Below are 7,187 nucleotides of genomic sequence, written 5' to 3'. Positions count from 1 at the left end.
CTGCAGTATTTATGAGTTATCTTGATGCTCAAAGGCACCCAGGATGATGTAAAACATTAAAACTCATTGCCATGTGTATTAATATTTAATAAATAGTCCCCTTCAAGTAAGAAGTATGACATTAAAGATCTGAAGATGTACGGGAAGGGAGGGTTTTTTCCACCCAGAGGGTCCCAGGTTGGCAAGAAACCAGACATTCGGGACTATAATAAGGGCCTCGGAGCCCCTGTCATAACAAATAAATAGTTCTGCGGATCCGATCCTTCCTTGAGTTCTTTGCCATCATTTTTGTGACATGGGGGGTGATGCTCCAGGTTTTGGGCAAAACTATGGTCTTGGGAGTCATCATCACACCAAGTGGTGCTGGGGGGGGGGCTTCTCAGGGGTGGGGTTTCCCCTGCCGGCCCCACCGGGGGAATGGCAACCACATCTACTACCTGGCCCATCTAGCTGGAGATGCAGGGGATTGACCCTGGGGTCTTGTGCGTCCCACGCAGATGTTCTTCCACTGATGTTATTTCCCAAAGGGGAAAGGGGGGAGGCTGATGGAGAACTGAACCTGGATCCATCTCACCGGTGGCATACATTTTTCCAGGGGAGTACATTCGTGCAGTCAGGAAGAACCAGAAAGCCCAGAGTTGGTACCTGCCTACACTAAGACTGCTGTGTCAGCTTGAAGGAGCCCCTCCCCAGGGAGATGCCGGATCACTGGCCTGAGCAGCTTCCAGGGTTTGTTGCTTCGTGAGTTGACGCAAATCTTGCCCTCTTCAGGCTCTGCTTCCTGCTCTCCTGCTGCTCAGCCCTGCGGTCTCTGTGAGAGCTCCTCTTGGCAAGCCCCTGCTGCTCGAATGAATGAAACTGCCTCGCCTGGTGAGCAGCTGCAGCTTCAGGCCACCGCTGTGGGTCGTCAAATGCTCCATTACATTTGATCCACACCCACCACGGTGGCGGCCTCCGCAGCTCCACACCCCTTGCTGTGTTTGATAACCCTCTACTCCTTTCTTTCACAGCGTCTCTGGTGGGCTGTTACGAGATGCCGAGAGCAAGGGACTGTGCTTCTAAACTGACTGCTTTTGCACAGCTCCACAGGGATCTGACTGAAGATTCCTTGAGCTTCCTTCTGCTCCTCTTTGCGGGCTTCACAGGAAATGCCGTGCTGTTCACGGGCAGTGGAAGCACCCCGCTGGATCATAGGACCCGCTGTAATACTGGCTAGGAACTGGCAGCATGAGAGCTCAGCTGATCCCATTCGTTTAGGACCGGGGTCACCAACCTTTTTTGAGCCTGTGGCCACCGTTGGAATCCTGACACAGCCTAGTGGGCGCACAGCTACAAAATGGATGCCACAAAATGGCTGCTGCAGAAGGCGGAGCCAGCCACAAAATGGCAGCCACAGCCAGCATTGCCAGGTGCTTACCATCTGCTGGGGGGAGCCTCCAGGCTGCTCCCTGGGAACATCCGGTGTGCGCTTTGCACCCACAACACAATGACATCACCCAGAAGTGATGTCATTGCACCAGGCATGTTGTGTAGGGGACACTGTAGCATTTGACCAAAAACTCTATCGTCACCATATATTTTTAGCGAAATGCTAGAGTGTACCTTGCGCGACATGCCTGGCACAATGACATCACCTCTGGGTGATGTCATAGCGTCAGGCGGGCAGGGCTCTTCGGGGGTGGGGATCCCCCTCTGGCCAGCTGGCTGGCAGTGGATTGGGGCCCCCAAAATCAGGGGGAAACCCACCCTATTGGGGGGGGGGATGAGAACCCCAGCCACAGCTCACCTTCAGCCAGACAGTGCTGACCCTTGTGCTGTGGTGGCAGCTGCTGCCAAAGCAACGTTTTTAAAAATCTGCACGGCCAACCAAATCTCCAGGGGCCAGTCAGAAGCACTGCTGGGCCCGCCCACTTTCTGAAAATAGTTAGAGGAAAGGTGTGGGCAGGCAGGGAGCATGGCCCCCACGGGCATACCACGTCGGGGAGCCCTGTCTTAGGACACGACTGGGCCCTCTGCTGCTCTTCTGGCCCCTCTCAGTCATTACCGTTTGGGTGCTCCTACTGCTTATAGCAGTAGAGCCCTCTCGGTGCGATCCTGTTCATGCATGCAGCCACCATCTCGTGTATCATTTCCCTATTTCCACACACAGAGTCGGAAGTCCAGGTGGTGGCGGTGGCGGCTGTTGTTTTCTAGGCCTGATTTTGCACTTACTGAAGCTGGAAAATGCATTTGCTGCCCTAGTCACACAAAATGGCGACCACACATGTCAAGGGGCTGCACGAACCCAATAGAATAGTGAAACACACAGGATATATGTGTGAACACAAAGGAATTAACTATGCGTGGCATCAATACCAATTTCAAAAATCAATCAGTAATAATAATAATAAACAAATCATTCATTTATAGAAAAGTAAATAAACCATGTGTACAACTTCCAAATCCTAAGCAAAATTATTCCTACAATACAGAATTCATAATCAGGGCATAAATGATTTAACATAAGTCCCGCGTGTGGCTCACAAAATCCAAACCAACGTGCTCAGAGTCCCTCCTAATGTGCAGGATGCTTCACAGTGTAAAGGGAGGAAAGGACCTTCCAGAAGACCTCTACTTCAACAGCTCCAAAAGAGGAACTCTTGAATGGTTCCAGAAGAAGAACTTACGGGACTGCCGGCTTCCTCAATATGCTCCCCGTTTCACCAATATGGCTTTATCAAGTTGGAACCAATAGCTTAAAGGATCTCACTAAAAAACAGTCTCAGCATATTCAGTTCAAAAAACCTTTTTCAAAGTGGGCTATGCCTTCACATTCAATATTCTCACGGTGCCAAAATCAGAACAGCTGAAAAGGGCTAGTCTTTTTCACCAGAATGGGAGGTGGCAGAATGACCTTAGTGAGACAGAGAGTTTTCCCGAATATGATGGAATGAGTGCAGTTACTCCAATTTGAGCATTTCTTCTTGGGGGGGAAATAATGAGAAATGAGAGGTGGTGAAAATCCAAGGAGCCCACGAGTAGTCACAGCTGTGCCTTGCTGTGCACTTCCTGAGAAAAACCCACTGATTGGATGTGTGCAAGAGAAGGCTCACATTTTAACTGCCCATCCATTCTACACAACACACTTAACAAACTGTTACTAGAACTTCAATACTTGGCTGCATTTTGCTCTGACCGCACAGCACGAGACTGGTCCATAAAAGGGTACAGAGGCAGTTCAGGAAAGGTAGAGAGCCAGTATAGTGTGGTGGGTGCAGCACTGTGCTAGGGTCTGGGAGACCCAGGCTCAGATCTTCTCTCTGCTTCTCATTTACCTGCCCAGGGTACAGAATTAGTAGTCCCCAGCCCCATTTCCCCCAAGAAACTGGGGAGCAGGTGAAAAAAATAGCCTCCACATAGTGACACGCTAGGAATTTCCCCTAGTTCCTATGGTGAAGATCATAGACACTAGGGGAGGCAGCCTAGAACATCACCCGGAAGTGACATCACAGTCTTCCTTGGCACTGCCCTCCAAATCTCCAGGCACTTGCTGAGACAGTGTTGGGAGCCCCCGCCATAAAGTTCCCTGGCAGTGCTATCCTGTTAATTTCTGTTCTAAATGTTAGAAGATTGTAATGTGGCTTAGGATGGCACTGTCGGCCTGATCTACCTCACAGGGTTGTTGAGAGGAGTACCATATACTCCACCCTCAACTCTTGAAGGAAGGGTGTGATAGACAGATTTTTTAAAAAATCCTGTCAGTGTTTTAAATTTTGAATAAATCTATCGCTCATTTTAACCCTATACTTTCCTAGGGGCCTGTTATGCACAGGAGTTTCCCCTCAGTGTCACTGCGCACGGTTTTCTTTCCCATCCTGCATTGGTTTTTCTCCCTTCAGCGCTCAGTTTGCTTTCTGGTGGCAGTTTCCCTGGGTTTCCTGAGAGTGCTTTTGTGACAATTTCCCCCTTGTTTCGCTTCCAAGCTGAAGGTAATTCAGAGCATACCGATGCCCTCAGATTTCTCCCCAGTCCTTTTGCCGCCCCTCAAAGGTCATTCCCTGCTCACAATCGAGGTCATTCCGCTCCCTCTGCACCTTCCACCATCCTCCCCCCTTCAGCATTGTACAAGCGCTATTTAAATTTAATTTTCTTTTTACAAGCAGCATGAGTCTAGCAATATGAGATTCTCCCTAATCTCGGATCACTGAATAAAAACATTTAAAACAATGGGGGAAAGTTTAAAAGGAGTAAAAAAAGGTTTAGTTCCCTGCTGGTATTGATTTGAAAGGGGGATTGGAGAGGAGGCAAATGGTAACATCCCCCCAGTGCAAAATTTTAAAAAGGATTTTAGTGCTGCATGGAAACAAAATAAAGGGAGAAGATTGTCAGCACGGAATGAAATTGACATGAGATGTAAAGAGAGAAAGACACTGGGATGGGAAGCCTAAAGCTTTAAAAACATTTTCCCCTGTAATGCTTTAGTGAACAAAGTCGGGAGGGGGGCATTTTGGCAGTCTCTGGAAGCCTAACGTTAAAATGGACCTTCCGTGGACTGCTAAACTTAAGAATCACTTGGGATCGATTCATTTGGAGGAAGAGTGTAATCCGCACAGGACAGCTTTAAAAAACTGCCAAGATCACAACCAGTGTGCAGAATCCAATTAGAGAATCACAAAGAGAAAAACCACACACATTTGCAAGGAAGGGCAGGAAATTAGTGTTACTATGCAGCTGTTCTAGGGCATCAGCAAAAATACCCCCCCCCCTAATTTTTTCAGTTTAGTGGCACAAGACTAAAAAAGTTCTCTAGAGCTTCTGCCAAAGGACTCCTCCCCCATACAAATTGCAGCCCTGTGCAAAGCATGGTGGAGTTGCAGCTAACTTTGCATAGGTGAGCGCACACATGTTGCCAGTGATCACAGCTTGCAATGACAGTGTCAGTGGGTTCTATCACACATTCTGTACACTCAACATGTTTCCCCATATTATGAGATTGTGTGACTCTTTCCCATTTTTCACAGTGGCCAATAACACAGCAGAGAATCCCCTTGTAGTACTCAGCAATATGGAAAATGGGGCTTCACAGCTGCTTGTCATTTTCAGAAAAGGTCTGGTCACTTTCCACAGTGGGTTCCCCCTTTTGCCCCTGTTCCTTTCTGTTCCCTTTCATTCAATGAACTCAGGCTAAAATGCTTGTGCGAAGCCTGAACCACGAGGATTTAAATGGAAGGTGCTTGCTGGACACGACGGCACAGCTGCGATATGACAATTGTGTAATTTTAAAAAACCCTTTGGATGCCACCCCCTACATGTCACAATTGATATTCCACCCTGACTTAGAGAAGTGTGCTTTTCGGGGGGGGTTTTGGTAGCTGCAGAATAAATACACTGGAGGAAAAAGAATGGTGCGTAAGGCGGGCACAGAACCCGAAATCAAGAAAATCTGCAGTAAGATGACTGTGCATAACGGGCCAATGTGTCTATCTGATATAGGCTAGGCGTTTTTTCTTCAAAAACCTGCCTGTTTTTTACAGTTTGAATAAATCTGTTCCTTTCCTTAAAACAGAAGTGAATAAATTGTTTCTAAACACCCTTCCCCAGAATATTCTTGGGCTTTCCTTGTGTTTGCTGAACCATGCCTGGAAATCTCAGATAGACTCATCAGGAAAGCAAACGTGCAGATTTGGCATCTCCATTGGGGAAAACACCCCCCCCCCAGCAGTAAGCCAGCCAGCCTAGTCGTCTGCCTCTCTATTCTTCTGCTCAGGCAGCCATCCTCCCTCGCCAGAGTTCTGATTTCCTTGGAGGCTTTTGCCTGCTGCCTGGGAAATGAATGAGAGCACAAGGCCTGTGCGTTGGGGGAGGGGGGGGGAGATGAATGATCCTTCTGGCTGAGAATTCTGATGCCTGTTGGCCGAGTGCCTTGAGGAAAGCTGCAGGCATTACCAGAAGACAAAAATCCCACCCTTCCGTGTTGCTAATCCCCAACATCTGCGGGCTGGAAGTTATCACGACAGCAGGCAGCCCCGGAGAGATTTCTCCTCCAAGACTCAGACCCGGTGAGAGGAAGTAGGTTATTTTTTCGGGGGGGGGGGGGGAGAGATGACAATCTCCACAGCCATCCATTATTCGGGACTAAAAAAGTTAGCTGGGGATTTCATAGGGTTACGAGCAAGGCCGTTTTTTAAAAAAGGAGGGCTCTTTCCGAGCCACAGGCATCCGACTGAATCCACAAGAGAGTCATTTATAATCGACAACACACGGGGTGGGTCTGAGGTCCCCACCTGGTAACAATCACACGCGAGAGGCAGGTTCCCCTCAGTTTCTGTGCATGTGATGCCTGATTTGGATCAGGACAATGGTGCAGGTGGACAGGGGCCCCCAGCCTTTCCCTCCCCCCTGTGCTGTTTTCCTGACCTGCAGCAGTTCCAGGGGTGTACCATTCAGCCTGTGGGGAGAAGCCCATCCTATATCTCCAGGAGCATGTTGGTTTCCCATGGACAGCACTGCTTCATGCTAGGGAAATGGGGAGGAGGAGGAGGAGGAGAAGAAGAAGAAGCTGAAGCAGCAGCAGCAGAGGAGGAGGAGGAGGAGGAGATGGGATTTATACCCCATGGCCCTTCACTACCCAAAGGAGTCTCAGAACAGCTTACAATCCCTTTCCCTTCCCCTCCTTACAAGAGACACCCTGTGAGGCAGGTGGGGCTGAGAGAGCTCTGAGAGAACTGTCCTTGAGAGAACAGCTCTGAGAGAACTTGTGACTGACCCAAGGTCACACCAGCCAGGTGCAAGTGGAGGAGTGGGGACTCAAACCCGGTTTCCGCAGATTAGAGTCCACGCTCCTCACCACAACACCAAACTGAACACCCTCCTCCACACGTTCCCTAGTCCTGCTCTAAAGTGGGCACTGCACACATTGGCATTAATGAGAACCCGTAACCCACATCTGACTGTGTTAGGGTGGGAAGGGCTCAGAACCAACCTGTGGGCTCTGGAGCTTAACTCTTCTCTGGGAGACTTTAGAGGCCATGAAGGGCACGGATCCCTGGGGCTGGTGGTCAGGCTCCCCTTCGCTCATCCTCTCATCCTGGTCCTTACGTTGCTCTAGTGTTAGTGCCTCTGGGGAAGCCAGGGTCTGGGAAGGGGGGGAGCAAGTGGGGTTGTGATGCCAGAGACACAGACCTCCTGTCTTCCGCCATCCTCTGAAG

The sequence above is a fragment of the Gekko japonicus genome, unplaced genomic scaffold (assembly GCF_001447785.1).
Source record: "Gekko japonicus isolate JY-2015 unplaced genomic scaffold, Gekko_japonicus_V1.1 scaffold844, whole genome shotgun sequence".
Lineage (NCBI taxonomy): Eukaryota > Metazoa > Chordata > Lepidosauria > Squamata > Gekkonidae > Gekko > Gekko japonicus.
This window is presented reverse-complemented; position numbering follows the sequence as displayed.